General features: G+C 45.0%; 1 pseudogene; it reads left to right on the forward strand.

Moving 5' to 3' along the window:
* Positions 1-1254: 1254 nt before the first annotated feature.
* LOC123441488 lies at positions 1255-15917 on the forward strand (annotated as a pseudogene).
* The last annotated feature ends 1637 nt before the right edge of the window (positions 15918-17554 follow it).

A 17554-nucleotide genomic window follows, 5' to 3' on the forward strand; every position in this document is an offset into this window, starting at 1 on the left:
AATTCAAGGCACAAGAGGACATAGAGTAGTTGGGTGCTCTTCCTAGTCATGGTCGCATTGTTGATGGAGGTTGTTAGATGCACCGTTTATGGTGGTGGTGCTCAAGCGGAGCTCTCTAGACAAAAAGGGGAAGGGGAAGCCACATGAACTCCACCACCAGTGCGCCTCATCTGATTCCTTGCTCTACTCATGCCCTGGCTCACCGGCCGGAGGGACTCCGGCTCTGTCGCTACTGGCCCTCCCGTGCATTGTGGCGGATCGAGGCGCGGGCCCTCCCGTGAGATAAAGAGAGCATTTTTATTTTATTCTTTCTTCCTATGACAGATGGACCCACATGGCAGAAACATTGACCGTCTCACCAAAACGTTATCACATGCCACATGGCTATGAGTGATGGGCCCGCTGTCAGTTTTTGTGTCAAAACATGGTCAAACGTCGTTTTTAGTGTTTTCTACTAACAATTACTCAAAATCGATGTTTTCGGTAAACTTTTCTAAAACAGTGGTTTTCAGCATTGAGCGACGCAATTGTGGTGGTTTTTGGCAATTAATTCCTTTTAATACTGTTGGCTTTTCTATGAACTCAAATGTGATTCCTCACATAAATATAAAGTGTAGAGTCTTGAAGTTTTTGCCACTTGAAGTTCCTTACATCTAAGGATTCTCCTCACAATCCTAGTCAATCCATTCATTCAACTTTTTCTGAAATATACTTGATAGATTCATTAGTCTAATGAAATATATGTTGTTATTAATTAACAGAACTACCTAGGGAAAACTTGTGCTTTCAGGATACCGTCGGCTCCCTACATGCCCCACACGACCTATAGGCCGCCCTTGGGCCTCGACTCGTGGGAGTGTGGGCTCCACATGCTACTCTATGCCTTTTCCCACTACCTCTTTTTCTTCATGCATATGGTCTTTGTTTGGATTTATCTCGGCTTGGTTTCTGTGTGATATTCACCCAAAACATGTTTTCTCTACTTTGCCTTCAAATGGTCCTTTCTAGCAGCTTGTCGATGCCCCCTCCCTCTCTCTTTGTTATAAACTTCCAAAATAAGCGAAGAAATGGTGTAAAAACTATGACATACTAGTGTAAAAAACACTCATATTATGAGACAAAGGGAATAATCTATACCTAATAATAAAGAGGCTATCGCTTCCGTCGGAAAACCCACCGCGGTGATTTTAAAAAATTCCTTGGTGTTTTCTAAAATTAACCAACAATCCAATTGATAAGTGAAGCTGAATCGGTATGTGCGGGAGAAAAAAACACCAGACCACCCACGACCTTACCTCCCATCTCCAGCACCAGCGCGCCACCACCCCTTGCCACGGCGTCGTGCGCCGCCGGCCCCAACTCCTCCAATGCTCACCTCCGTCCCCGCGCGCCAACGCCCCAGATCCGGGCCTCCCTGCGCGATGGTCGAGGCTCCGGCGGGCGAGCCGCTAGGCGAAGGAGGCGGAGAGCCGGCACCGCACGGAGGAGGAGGCGAAGGCGGCAGCCGCTGCCAACAGGGACGGGGACGGGGACGTGGGCAACAACATCTACACCTCTGAGGACGAGGGCACCGAGAACTACGGCCACGGCGGCTACCACGTCGTCCGCCCCGGGGACAACTTCAAGCGGGGCGCCTACGCCATGCAGTCCAAGCTCGGTTGGGGCCACTTCTCCACCGCCTGGCTCGCCTAGGACACCGCCCACTCCGTACGTGCTCACCACCCCCTCGCCTCGCTGTGAAACCCCCTGTTAAAATCACCCCGTTGCCTCTAGGATTCGCGACGAGGATATGTAGGGAAAAAATATTGATCTGGATGCAGTTGTCTGCCTACCCACCAACTGTTCGCTCTTTTTTCACAGAGCTCATATGCAGAACAGCTAAATCAATTTCTCATTATTACTGTTTTATCCGTCAATCCTATCACACTGCACGAGATATTCTGATGTTTTATGCCGCTTGCCTAGAGGCTCAGGCTGCTCGTGTCCAACGTTTCTGATCTTTAGGTTATCTGTGCAGAGGTATGTGGCCCTAAAGGTGCAGAAGAGCGCACATCACTACTCGGAGGCTGCCATGGATGAGATCAAGATCTTGAGGCAGATTGCTGACGGTGACCTTGAAGACTCTCGTTGTGTTATTAAGCTTCTTGACCACTTCAAGCACACAAGCCCCAATGGGATTCATGTCTGCATGGTGTTTGAGTTTCTTGGTGATAACTTGCTCACCCTAATAAAGTATACGGACTATCATGGCATTCCACTTCCAATGGTTAAGGAGATATGCCGGCATGTGCTCATTGGCCTTGACTACCTCCATCGCGAGCTTTCCATTATCCACACTGACCTGAAGCCCGAAAACATATTGCTCGTGTCCACTATTGACCCCTCAAACGATCCCCGGAAGTCAGGTGTGCCACTGGTGCCACCTGCTGCAAGGGCCATCAAGCCACCTCCAAGGGCTCCTGCTCGACCATCAATGAGTAGTGGCATCACCAGGAACCAACAGAAGAAGATCCGGAAGAAAGCCAAACATGTAGTTGCTTCAACTTTAGAAGGCAATGGGGCAGTGGCATTCGCCGACATAGACGAATCAGATGATAAGGGAGATCTGAGTAAAACAAATGAGGGCAGTCCAAGCCAGGATGGGGACATGAAGAGAGGAGGAGGGCATAGGCAGGGAAACAAAGGGACTAGGAATAGGATGGCGATGGAAGCTGAACTAGGCTGCAAGCTGGTTGACTTCGGAAATGCATGTTGGACGTACAAGGAGTTCACAAGTGATATCCAAACAAGGCAATACAAATGTCCTGAGGTCCTTCTGGGCTTCAAGTATTCTACACACTAGTGGGGACGGGGCCTTTAGCCCTGGCCCATAAGGGGCTTTAGTCCCGGTTCACCAACCGGGACTAAAGGGGCGGGACTAAAGGCCTAACCTTTAGTCCCGGCCCTGTTACAAGCCGGGTCTAAAGGTGCTCCACGTGGGCGCCTCGTAGTGCCCCACGAGCAGGACCTTTAGTCCCGGTTCGTTACACGGGCCGGGACTAAAGAGTTTCAGATTTTGCTTATTTTTGGGGTTTTTTTAATGAAATTAGTTTTGGGTTTTAGGGTTTTAGGGTTTAGGTGTTCGGGAGATTAACGTGATGCCTCGTTTGGTGTTCGGGAATTAGTTTTCATATAATTTAAATAGAAATAATTATGCATATATATATAAGGTTAACTTATCTTACAAGCGAGCATATATATACAATTATATGGAGATCTGAATTATCGGGACTAGAGCCCGTCTATTTGATTACATGGACGAACATCAGTAATGGCCCCTAGCTACACTAAATCGTCCTTTGTCATCTATAGCTTCTGTCCTCAGAAAGGTCGCAAGCTCCTCTGCAACAGCAATTGCGCGTTGCTCTGGTAGGACCTTCGTCGTCATGGCCGTGTGCTATATAAGAAGAGGAGATGAATATGAATATCAATCATGATAACAAAGAATGACGGGTAAAAATAGAGGTGTGAATGTTCATTGCTTACGTCGAATCTGTGATCCTTGTGCTCAGAGGTAAACGTGCGAATGGTCTCGCAAGCATAGTATCCGCATAGATGCGTTCCCCGTGGCTGCTGGTCGCACTTTACGAGAATAGAATATATATAATCAAAATAATAATCTAGCATCATAAATGTATTGAAAATAGAAGTATATCATACTACTACTTACCTGAGCCGCTCTAAAGGTCAACTTCTCATGCTCGATACCGGGAGTCACGCACTTGAACCGCTTCCAAACCCTGCCCGACAAGGATAATGATTTGCTAAGTTTTTCATTAATTGATATATCAGAAAATCATCGAAAGAGACCGATAGAGCGCAAGAATGATTGAAATTACCCTTGGAGCATGTCCTGCAGGCTTTGGAACTGTTCCAAGGGTCTCGATAATGGGTCGAAGGCATCAACTCTTCCCTTATCAATTTGAATGTCCAACAGAATCCAATGGAAGCTGCACATGTATATATATATATATGTGTGTGTGTCAGTAACTTATCAATTACACTTATAAGTGAATGGACACAACAGAGTAAAGACCCTCACCTGAAGTTGTATGGAAACAGTATGTGGTCACAGAAATTTTGATCTTTTAGAAACCTTAGAAGGTTTTCCTCCGTCTCCTTGGGATAATTAGTTAGCGTCGCTATATGTATTTTATCTGGGTCAATAAACCCAATATTTAGGATGCTCTTACTTTTACAATCCAGAATCTTCATTCTGCATAATAGAGTACAAGTTATATATAGACAATGAATTGAAATAACTAAACAAGTTATATGTAGACAATGAATTGAAAAACTTACACACAATAGCAACTCATAAGCGATTTGTCGAGGGCGTCGCCATTCTACATCTGGAAGAGTTCATCAAAGTCGATATGGATTTGTTCGGGGCGGCCGTAGTACTCCTGTGGGACACTCAGCACGATCATCGTTCTCCCATTCTTTGATTCACTTAAGTACCATTGATGCAAGTAACGCATATTTGTTGGGAGATCATCTTTGCTGACCAAAGGCTCACCCATGACAAACTGTGGCTTAGGGGCTACCACAGCCTTGGGTATCTTGTCGTCTTGGGAAGACAACAATTCTTCAACCGAGACACCACATGCAGCCGCCAACTCCTTTGCTCTTTCTAAAGCTAGCCCCTGCACCGGAGGGGGAACATTCTCGGTTAACACCTTGAGGGGTGGGATCGACTGTTTGGCCTGTTGTCCAAGCTGAGGAACGTCTGATTTTTTCTTGCTTGTAGTTGAACTTGATTTTCTCCCACTTGCACTTGCACGTGATCTGCTCTTTTTCACTTCCTTCTGCAATGTGCGTGTATAGTCATCAGGCTTATGGTGTAAGTCATAAGGTCTGATAGGAAGATTAGCATGACGTACCTTTGGGAGGGGCGGCCGTTTGCGCTTTGGGGTGCTCTGTGGCTTAGGAATCGTCGGCGGAGTGTTCTTGGTGGCACGCTCCCGCTTAGTATCCGGAGCGGGCGGCAGCGGTGACGGACGACCCAAGTCCGGCGGCGGTGATCGAGATGGACTCGTGTTGTGTTGGCCGACGTCATGTGGAGGGCTTGCACATGATCTGCTCTTTTTCACTTCCTTCTGCAATGTGCGTGTATAGTCATCAGGCTTATGGTGTAAGTCATACTGTGATGGAAGGGTCGTGAAGTATTTTGCAAATGCTATTTGCTTCTCGGTGTATTCCGGGCGGGGCTCGGGTTCCTTCTTTTTCATCTGCGCATCATGATGTTCCTTTGCTATCCTGGCGTTTTCCTCGGGGGTACGATCATAAGGTCTGATAGGAAGATTAGCATGACGTACCTTTGGGAGGGGCGACCGTTTGCGCTTTGGGGTGCTCTGTGGCTTAGGAATCGTCGGCGGAGCGTTCTTTGTGGCACGCTCCCGCTTTGTATCCGTGGCAGGCTCAGGCTTTGTATCCGGAGCGGGCAGCAGCGGAGACGGACGACCCAAGTCCGGCGGCGGTGATCGAGATGGACTCATGTTGTGCTGGCCGACGTCATGTGGAGGGCTTGGAGGTAATGGAGGTGTAGGTGACCTGCGACGACTCGGAGGCGGTGTTGTCCTTGGGGTCGAGCCTGGAACCTTGATGTAGTTCTTGTCCCATAGGATGACTCCACCCAGTACTTCTCCGAGTGTCGTCTCATCTTCGGGTCCATCTATGTCGAGCTCCATATCATTAAACCCCATCATGATTTCATCCACCCCGACTTTAGCAAAGCCAGCTGGAATCTCACGGCCATGCGAGCGTGCATCAGGGCCAGAAGGTAAAGCTTGTTCGACGGCCACCTTCATGGATATGTTCTTGAATTTCTGATGGAGTTCACATGATGTTGACTCCTTGATTCCATCCACGGGGTAGCCGGGACCGCCCTCTATCATTCTTCGTTCATCGTCGGGCGGGGCCTCAGATTCAGCCACGCTGCTTTTCCGCTTAGATGGGGCGCCGGTAATATCAAGTGCAGGATCTTCCTGGCGCGGTACTCCTCTAAGCTCATCAATCTGCTTCTGTTGCTCGTTAATCCTGGCAAGCAACTGGTTGAACTTGTCATTCTCCTCATCCTGCTGCCGCTTCTTTGCTCTCTCTCGGCTTCTGTAAGTGTCTTGGTCTCTAGCAAACCCAAGCCACCACGGTTAAGATGGACCGAAGCCTCGCGTTCGTCCTCCATGTTCGTCATTGCCGAGGACCAGTGTGAGCAAATCTTTATCTCTATCTGCAGTGAACTTTCTTTGTCCCTCCTTAATTTCTTTCACTATCCTTTTCCAATTCTCCCTGGGTATCCTAAGATCGTCATTGCAGATGAGGTCCCCTATTGTTTCGTCGTACGACCCACCATGCGCAAGGAACCAATTTCTTGCTCTCAATTCCCACTCATCACGGAGTGGTTCAGGTACGATGCCTTTATCTATCAGATCTTGCTCTTTCTTTTCCCACTTTGGGATGGCAGTCTCATAGCCCCCTGGCCCCAGCTTGTGGTGATATTTCTTCTTGTCGGCATTTATCTTGTTCTTTTCTGATAATGCCTGGGCATCTTCTGACTCCTTGTACTCTTGAAATTCCTTCCAGTGATTCGCCTGCTTGGCTAGATGCCCCTCGAATACTAGCACTTTCTTTGTCTTCAGATAGTTTTTCCATAGCTTCTTCTTCCAGCTACGGAACAGTTCGGCCATCTTCTTTAGAGTCCACTGCTTGACTTTGGCCCTCAGTTTGTCTGCGGCGTATTCATCCTCACATTCTGGCAGGTTGAAATGTGACATGAGATCATTCCAAAGATTATCTTTGTACCTTTCGGCGACATAGTCACTATCGGCTGCCCCTTTACGCTTGTTCCACTCCCGAACGCTGATCGGGACGTGATCCCTAATGAGAACTCCGCATTGCTTCTTGAATGTGTCAGCAGCATTCTTAGGAAGCTTGGGTTCGCCCGTAGGCATTATCACCTCAAAGGTGTAATGCGTCCATGCATCCAACTTTCTAGTCGGGCCTCGTTTCGTAGATTTGCTCGATGTGGAGGCCTAAGAGGGAGAAACATTCGTCAAATGAATGTATATGTATACAATATAGAGCTATCTCCAATATTTTTCACATATTACAAGTGATTGTCGAACTTCATATGTATACCTCGCCGGACTTTATTATTTCTTCACCGGCTTCTCCATCAGTGGAGCTACCACCTTATCCGTCATTGGACCTATCTCCTGCCCCATCGGCTTCATCTTCGTGTCGCTCGACCTCCATTCCATATCCGGAGTCGTTTAGATATGACGTCGGAGATTCAGCTGGTTCAACGTCGGGGCCGTCTTTGATTATATCTTCGAGAAGTTCTTCCTCTTCGAGGTTCCTGATATGTGGATCCATAGTTCTGCAAAAAAAACGGACATTTGATTAACTAATAAACTAACAAACTATATAAAAGGGGTTGGAAACTTCGAAGGCTCGTTTTATATAGGAGGACCTTTAGTCACGGGTCTTGGCTAGAACCTAAACTCTAAAATACCAGCCGGGCGGAGCCCAGTCCCGGACACTTAAGCATATACAATAGCAAAATTAAACTAGTTCTATTAATTTTCTTGCTAAAAATAAACTATTAACACTTAAGCATATACAATAGCAAAATTAAACTATTAACACTTAAGCATATACAATAGCAAAATTAAGCAATAATCTAAGAAACACTATTAACACTTAAGCATATACACTATACAATAGCAAAATTAAATGACAAAAAAATTTCTTCCTTTTTCTTCTTAACTTCTCCTTCCCTTTTTCTTCCTTTCTTCTCCTTTTTCTTCCTTTCTTCTCCTTTTTCTTCTTTACTTCTCCTTCCCTTTTTCTTCCTTTCTTCTCCTTTTTCTTCCTTTCTTCTCCTTTTTCTTCTTTTCTTCTCCTTTTTTCCTTTCTTCTCCTTTTTCTTCCTTTCTTCTATTTTTCTTCCTTTCTTCTCGTTTTTCTTCCTTTCTTCTCCTTTTTATTCTTGTCTTCTCCTTTTTCTTCTTTTCTTCTCCTTTTTCTTCCTTTCTTCTCCTTTTTCTTCTTTTATTCTCCTTTTTGTTCCTTTCTTCTCCTTTTTCTTCCTTTCTTCTCCTTTTTCTTCTTTGCTTGTGCTGGCCGGAGTGTTGGGGAGGAGGGGGCGTGGGGCTTACCGGCCGGAGGTGTCGACGGCGCGCGGCGAGGAGGACGGGGCGGCGCGCGGCGAGGAGGGCGGCGCACGGCGAGGAGGGCGGCGCGCGGCGAGGAGGACGGAGGCGGCGCGCAAGACGACGGCGACGGCGAGGAGGACGGCAGGCGGCGGCGAGCAGGACGGCGGGCAGCCTGACGACGTCGTCGAGTTCGTCGCTTGCCGCACCGGGCAGGAGAACGAGAGGAAGAAGAAGAGAAATGGACGATTTGGGTTCGAAATTTTCTAACTCCCGCTTATACAGGTGGATCTTTAGTCCCGGTTCGGGGCTCGATCCGGGACTAAAGACCCCTTTAGTCCCGGGTGGAGCCACGACCTGGGACTAAAGGCCCTTTTTCAGGCAGACCAAAAGGCGAGAAGCAGGGGCCTTTAGTCCCGGGGCGTGGCAAGAACCGGGACTAAAGGGGGTCTTTAGTCCCGGGTGGAGCCACGCCCCGGGACTAAAGGCCCTTTTTCGGCAGACCTGAAGGCGAGAAGCAGGGGCCTTTAGTCCCGGGGCGTGGCAAGAACCGGGACTAAAGTGTTGCCTATATAAACCCTCGCCCGTGCCCACCATATCCCCTGTTTTTTGGTTGTTGAAGTGTGACCATGCCATGCTCTTGCCACTCTAGTTCATGCACATGACGTGTTCGATGAAATGCCCGAGCCACTCTACTTAAGCTTTCTCCTCTCCAAGCTCGACCTCCAAGCTCCATTTTCCTTAATATTTGTCTAGGTTTGGTCGTGCACCAACTGCGAGCACCACCGTGGTGAGCCTCTTGTTCTTATCTTCTTTTTAAAATCAAAAAAATCTTACTTGTATGATTTAGATACATACTTGTATAAATTACTCACTTTCATTATTTTTTGTTATTATATAGTGCGATGGTTTTGGTATCCGCCTCCGTCGGCCCTCGTCCTGTCTATGATTCGGATGTGGTATATATTATCTTTTATAACTATTTGTTTTATTTAGTGTTTATGACAATTATGACGACCAATGTGACATATATTTTTTTAATCTAGGAGGTATATGAACCGGAAATTCCAACCCACATAAAAATTCTTGTCGAGAAGTTAAATTTGGTTGTAAAAGAAAACAAATACTTGAAGAAAAAATTGAAAATAATTGAGGATAAGAATATGGAACTGGAGTTGCATGTCGCCGATGTCATCGATGATCGCAAGATGAAGATCGATGTGATGCGGTTGAAGATGGATGCAATGCGCTTGAAGATGGATGAAATGCGCTTGAAGATTAGGAATATTAGAAACTATGCCATTGATAAAGAGGCTTGGTATCATTATGCTGTTGGGTCAATTGTTACCTTAGTTGCGATTTTGATCGCGTTTGTTGTTGCATTTAAATGTTTTACATAGTTGTATGTTGTTTTATGAGAGAACTTTATGTATTTATTTTTGGCAATAATAACATTTGATCACTACTGTTCTTTGGCTTTAATGGGATGATGAACTTGTATTAATTTCGTCATATGTTCTGCAGTGGTTTTTTGATATATTTAATTTCATAATAGAGATGAATCGCCAATGATAATAATTAATTTCATAATATGGTTTTTTCAACTGCATACTTTTTGTGTGTTCACCAATTTCTAACTTCATTTGGTATATTTCGTGCATTTACTTTTTTTTGAGCTGGTTGACCCTGAAATTGAAAAGCACTACAAATGAACTCTGAAAATGTTGAAAGTTGGCATGTTATCATCATTTCACCCACATAGCATGTGTTAAAAAGTTGAGAGGGCTACGACAAAAACTGGATGCACTTCGTGTACAAAACGGACAATCTCTCTCGAAGTATCACGGTTTCGAACGAGAACTCATCTCTTACAAAGGGATTACATTTTTTTGAACTTATTTGAACTCCATACTTTTTGTGTGTTCAAAATGCACCATTCAAAGGCACATCACAAAATTTCAACAATTTCTGACTTCATTTGGTATATTTCGTGCATTTACTTTTTTTTGAGCTACTTGACCCTGAAATTGAAAAGCACTACAAATGAACTCTGAAAATGTTGAAAGTTGGCATGCTATCATCATTTCACCCACATAGCATGTGTTAAAAAGTTGAGAGGGCTACGACAAAAACTGGATGCACTTCGTGTACAAAACGGACAATCTCTCTCGAAGTATCAGGGTTTCGAACGAGAACTCATCTCTTACAAAGGGATTTCATTTTTGTGAACTTATTTGAACTCCATACTTTTTGTGTGTTCAAAATGCACCATTCAAAGGCACATCACAAAATTTCAACAATTTCTGACTTCATTTGGTATATTTCGTGCATTTACTTATTTTTTTGAGCTCGTTGACCCTGAAATTGAAAAGCACTACAAATGAACTCTGAAAATGTTGAAAGTTGGCATGCTATCATCATTTCACCCACATAGCACGTGTTAAAAAGTTGAGAGGGCTACGACAAAAACTGGATGCACTTCGTGTACAAAACGGACAATCTTTCTCGAAGTATCAGGGTTTCGAACGAGAACTCATCTCTTACAAAGGGATTTCATTTTTTTGAACTTATTTGAACTCCATACTTTTTGTGTGTTCAATATGCACCATTCAAAGGCACATCACAAAATTTCAACAATTTCTGACTTCATTTGGTATATTTCGTGCATTTACTTATTTTTTTGAGCTAGTTCACCCTGAAATTGAAAAGCACTACAAATGAACTCTGAAAATGTTGAAAGTTGGCATGCTATCATCATTTCACCCACATAGCATGTGTTAAAAAGTTGAGAGGGCTACGACAAAAACTGGATGCACTTCGTGTACAAAACGGACAATCTCTCTCGAAGTATCAGGGTTTCGAACGAGAACTCATCTCTTACAAAGGGATTTCATTGTTTTGAACTTATTTGGACTCCATACTTTTTGTGTGTGCAAAATGAACCATTCAAAGGCACATCACAAAATTTCAACAATTTCTGACTTCATTTGGTATATTTCATGCATTTACTTATTTTTTTGAGCTAGTTCACCCTGAAATTGAAAAGCACTACAAATGAACTCTGAAAATGTTGAAAGTTGGCATGCTATCATCATTTCACCCACATAGCATGTGTTAAAAAGTTGAGAGGGCTACGACAAAAACTGGATGCACTTCGTGTACAAAATGGACAATCTCTCTCGAAGTATCAGGGTTTCGAACGAGAACTCATCTCTTACAAAGGGATTTCATTTTTTTGAACTTATTTGAACTCCATACTTTTTGTGTGTGCAAAATGAACCATTCAAAGGCACATCACAAAATTTCAACAATTTCTGACTTCATTTGGTATACTTCATGCATTTACTTATTTTTTTGAGCTAGTTCACCTTGAAATTGAAAAGCACTACAAATGAACTCTGAAAATGTTGAAAGTTGGCATGCTATCATCATTTTACCCACATAGCATGTGTTAAAAAGTTGATAGGGCTATGACAAAATTTGGATGCACTTCGTGTACAAAACGGACAATCTCTCTCGAAGTATCAGGGTTTCGAACGAGAACTCATCTCTTACATGGATACTATGAAAATGAAAAGTGTTTGAAATTTAGTACATTCCATACATGCATTACATAAAAGGTTTAATACATTATTACATTATTGCACCAATATTCCTATCTATTATTTCTGTTTTCTTCTGGGTCGTAGCCATGGAGAATCTTCATCATTCAGTAGGATGCTTGGGTCAGTTTTCACTTTGAAGGGCGGAATTTCATGAAACTTATTATAATCTTCTGACATGTCTGTCTTGTCATCTACTCCCACGATGTTTCTTTTCCCTGAAAGAACTATGTGGCGTTTTGGCTCATCGGACGATATCTTCTTTTGCTGATTTCTTTTTCTCGTTAATGTAGACATGTCCTTCACATAGAAAATCTGAGCGACATCATTGGCTAGGACAAATGGTTCGTCCATGTACGCAAGATTGTTGAGATCCACTGTTGTCATGCCGTACGTTTGGTCTACAACTACCCCGCCTCCTGTCAGCTTCACCCATTTGCACCGAAATAAGGGGATCTTAAAAGTAGGTCCATAGTCAAGTTCCCATATCTCCTCTATGTACCTGTAATATGTTTCCAAACAGTGCTCATTCTCGTCTGTTGCATCAAAGCGGACACCACTATTTTGGTTGGTGCTCTTTTTATCTTGGGCAACCATGTAAAATGTATTCCCATTTATCTCATACCCTTGGAAAGTACATATAGTCGAAGATGGTGGCCTGGCCAAACAGTACAGCTCATCTCCAACGGTGTCATCATTCATGAGATGTGTCTGCAACCAACTGCCGAAAGTCTTCTCGTGTTCCCCTTTAATCCAAGAGTCAGCCTTCCCCGGGTTTTCGGAGCGTAGAATATTCTTGTGTCTCACGATATACGGAGCCACCACGGTGGAATTGTGTAGAACTGTGTAGTGTGCTTGAGAGAAAGAATGCCCGTCCATACATACTTTTGCTTTCCTTCCTAGTGTGCCTTTTCCTGTCAGCCTACCCTCATACCGAGATTCAGGAACACCAATCGGCTTAAGGTCAAGAAGAAAGTCCACACAAAACTCAATGACCTCCTCTGTTCCATAGCCCTTGGAGATGCTTCCTTCTGGCCTAGCACGGTTACGAACATATTTCTTTAAGACTCCCATGAACCTCTCGAAGGGAAACATATTGTGTAGAAACACAGGACCGAGAATTCTAATCTCTTTGACTAGGTGAACTAGGAGGTGTGTCATTATATTGAAGAAGGATGGCGGGAACAACAACTCAAAGCTGACCAGACATTGGACCACATCAATCTGTAACCCTGATAGACTTTCTCAATCGATTACCTTCTGAGAAATTGCATTGAGGAATGCACATACCTTCACAATTGCCAGGCGAACATTTTCCGGTAGAATTCCCCTTAATGCAACCGGAAGCAATTGCGTCATAAGCACCTGGCAGTCATGAGACTTTAGGTTTTGGAATTTTTTGTCTTTCATATTTACGATTCCCTTTATATTCGACGAGAAGCCAGTCGGGACCTTGATACTGAAAAGGACTTCAAAGAAGATTTCCTTCTCTTCCTTAGTAAGAGCGTAGCTGGCACGCCCTTGAAACTTCCCTGGATGCATGCCATCTCTTCCTTTATGACGTTCCTGGTCCTCCCGTGCTTCCGGTGTATCTTTTGACTTCCCATACAAGCCCAGGAAGCCTAGAATATTCACGCAGAGATTCTTCGTCAGGTGCATCACGTCGATTGCCGAGCGGACCTCATGGACTTGCCAGTAGGGTAGCTCCCAAAATATAGATTTCTTCGTCCACATGGGTACGCGCTTATCAGGGTCGTTAGGAACAGGTTGGCTGCCAGGACCCTTTCCAAAGATTACTTTTAAATCTTTGACCATATCAAATACTTCAGCACCAGTACGGATGACAGGCTTCCCCGGGGGTTCTGCCTTGCCATTGAAATGCTTGCCTTTTTTCTTTAAGGGATGCTTGGGCGGAAGAAAACGACGATTGTACGGATACACATTCTTCCTACAGTGGTCGAGATATATACTTTCTGTCTGATCCAAATAGTGCATGCCTGCATTGTATCCCTTGTTTGACTGTCCTGAAATGTTACTAAGAGCAGGCCAATCATTGATGGTTACGAAAAGCAACGCTCGAAGGTCAAATTCCTCTTGTTTGTGCTCGTCCCACACACGTACACCTGGTTCGGCCCACAGCTGTAAAAGTTCATCAACTAATGGCCTTAGGTACACATCAATATCGTTGCCGGGTTGCTTTGGACCTTGTATAAGCACTGGCATCATAATGAACTTCCGCTTCATGCACAACCAAGGAGGAAGGTTGTAGATACATAGAGTAACGGGCCAGGTGTTGTGACTGCAACTCTGCTCCCCAAAAGGATTCATGCCATCTGTACTCAGACCTAACCATAAGTTCCTTGCGTCAGCTGCAAATCTCGGGAACTCTCTCTCGATTTTTCTCCACTGCCGACCATCAGCGGTGTGCCTCAACTTATCGTCTTTCATACGATCTTCCATGTGCCATCGCAACAACTTCGCATGATCTTTATTTCTGAAGAGACGTTTCAACTGTGGTATTATAGGAGCATACCACATCACCTTGGCAGGAACCCTCTTCCTGGGTGGCTCGCCCTCAATATCACCAGGGTCATCTTTCCTGATCTTATACCGCAATGCAGTGCATACCGGACATTTATCCATATTCTCGTACTTCTCACCGCGGTAGAGGATGCAATCATTAGGGCATGCATGTATCTTCTACACGTCTAATCCTAGAGGGCAGACAAGCTTCTTTGCTTCGTACGTGCTGGCGGGCAATTCGTTCTTTCTTGGAAGCATCTTCTTCATCAGTACCAGCAACTTTTCGAATGACGAGTCAGTCACACCGGTCTCTGCCTTCCACTTCAGCAATTCCAGTGTGCTACCCAGCTTCTTCTGGCCATCTTCACAAGTTGGGTACAACAATTTGTTGTGGTCCTGTAACATCTGCTCGAACTGCAACCTCTCCTTTTCTGTGTCGCAACCTCGCCATGCATCAGAAATGACCCGGCCAAGATCATCAGCGGGCTCATCTGGTTCCCGTTCTTCATCCTGATCTTCTTCTTCATTGTCTTCCATTGCGGTATCAGCATACTCAGGGAACATAGATCGGTAGTTGTCATCATCGTTCTCTCCTTCTTCATCGTCGTCTTCCATCATAACCCCTCTTTCTCCGTGCTTGGTCCAAACATTATAGCCCGACATAAAACCGGACCGAAGCAGGTGGCTCTGAATGACTCTTGAGGAAGTGTAATCCTTCTCATTCCGACATTCAACACATGGACAAAACATATAGCCACCACCATGATTGTTCGCATCGGCTGCATCTCGAAAAGAATGCACGCCTTCTCTGTAAGCGGTTGTGCGTCGATGACCGTACATCCATGGATGGCTCATCTGTGTTATACGACAGTATATCAAATACAATCACGATCCTAAAAATTAGTACCGCACGGTCTAAACGAGGAAATATAGTTGCTAACCTTTTAGAATAAGTAGAAATAAAGAGGAAGAGGTTTAAGCGTGGCTCAGGCATCTCATATCGTAGTTGTGTTCGGTGAACTGAAGCGGCATCGCTCTAACACACATTTCAACAAACACCTCTAGTGCATCAAAAAAAGTGGAGAGCAAGCACCCACCCACAATCCTCCATCCAAGAAAAATGCAAGGAAGAGGGGAGAGGGGGGCTGTGCTATATATAGGCAGAGGACTTTAGTCCTGGTTTGAGACACAAACCGGGACTAAAGGTGGCGCACATGCGGGCTGCCCACCGCGTAGCCCTTTAGTCCCGGTTTGGGACACGAACCGGGACTAAAGGTTCCTTACGGGCCGGGACTAAAGCCTCGAGGGAGGCATTAGGAATTGGGGCGACGTGACCGGGCCTTTAGTCCCGGCCTAGAGGCTGGCCGGGACTAAAGGGTCCCGGCCAAAGGCCCGTTTTCCACTAGTGACATCTATCGACATGTGGTCCTTTGCATGCATATGCTTTGAACTTGCCTTAGAAGATGTGCTCTTTGATCCGCATAGTGGAGATAACTTTGACAGGGATGAGGTATTTTTGTTCATTTCCTCACTTTGGTTTCGACTAAGAACATACTTTCAACATTGTGGATCTGTACCCGGTTTATCACGTGGTAAATGATGCCCCCCATTTTAACTCAAGAAAGGTTATCATCACAATCAACAACTGACTCTTTGATACCTACATTTCATTCAAGCAGGAGATAACTGCGAAGGGTGGGCCTCACTTCTAGCTCGATGATATTGTTTTTCAAAGTTTTATTTCTTGCATTAGCGTGACTCGGTGACATGTGTATGGTCATGGTCGACTTCACCGTCTTGAGACTCACCATGTTCAGGTGAACACGGTAGCCACCATTGGCAAGGATCGAAAAGAGGATAATAATAAGTGATAACACGGTTCTCGTGTTCAAATAGAAAAATGTGGACCTAGGAAATGGGTCTTGAGCTACACTTATATATTGGTTAGGGGTGAGCAATGTTTTTTTCTCCCGTTGAATAAAATTTGCAGGTCTTAGTGTCATCTCATGATACTATTCATGCATTCTAATTCATCCATTTAACTTCATCATTTGTTCGATTCGTTTAATTACATCGTCACCCGTAGCAACGCACGGACACATCTACTAATATTTATAACATGACTATAGATGAGCAATTTATAATAGAAAATATTGATGCAAAATGAACGTAACAATGTAAACAACCTCTGAGCCACACAGTTTGAAGCCGAATTCAACCTACAGACGAGGCAACAAAGAAAAGATAGATTATGCCGCGAGAGATGTTAACTTCCATGGGCTGTATTTTGGGCATTATTTACAGCGGAATTTATCCTTTTTCTGCCCTCAACTATGTGCACAAAAAAAAACTGATATTTTAAAATGATATTGCATGGGAATGTTCACGGTACCAATGCATCCAGTTTGTCTTCTGTGTGCATTTTTTATGGGCGACCATTTTGCATTGCACCATAAACCCCGAAAGCACGCCCGATTCGTCCTGCTTGACATCCATATGCACCACAGAATGCGTCTCGGTGGGAAAGTACGTGCCACCACTACGGAGGTCAAGGATCCATCCGCGTCCCCGCGCCAAATCCAGCCGTGCAAGGCGGGTACGTAGCCAAAGCCAACTGACATTGACGAGTCGGAGAACATGATGACCCACACCATCTACATGTACACAAGTGTGCACGTACGGTTATCGCCGCTGCGTTGCACCCAAAATGGACCCGAGACAGAACGCCCTTCCCCGAGCATGTTGCGGAGGCAGGGACATATATGGGGGCGCCATGACGTGCGCGCGTCTGCGTGGTCCAAAAGTGCACGAAAGAGCGATCGAGATCGGCGATGGACGGGCGACGGTACTCGTCTATATATGTTTGCTGAGGCGATTATTCCTTGCAAGTGATTGCTTGCTTGCTCACGGGGCATACATGAGTGGAGTGGATCGATTCATTCGCAAGTGGCTTCTGTCGTTCTTCAGCTGGCTGTGGCTGTAGGTCCATGGAGGGGTCAGTTGTCGAGCCGGACGGGTCATCCTAAAAGCGGTAATCATGCACGATTCATACTCGCAAAGTGCACTATCCGTTAATCAGAAAAGTGGTCAGTCAGCCTAAGTGGATATGCATAGATGGTATGGGTCAAATTACGACCCCCAGCCTTCGGTTGATCTGGACTTTAGAGAGCCGAAGAGGCCCATTATGATGATCCAGCTGAGACTTTGTGGGAGAGCTCCCAATATTTTATGCGAGGT

This window comes from Hordeum vulgare, chromosome 3H (genome assembly GCF_904849725.1).
Source record: "Hordeum vulgare subsp. vulgare chromosome 3H, MorexV3_pseudomolecules_assembly, whole genome shotgun sequence".
NCBI classification, from domain to species: domain Eukaryota; kingdom Viridiplantae; phylum Streptophyta; class Magnoliopsida; order Poales; family Poaceae; genus Hordeum; species Hordeum vulgare.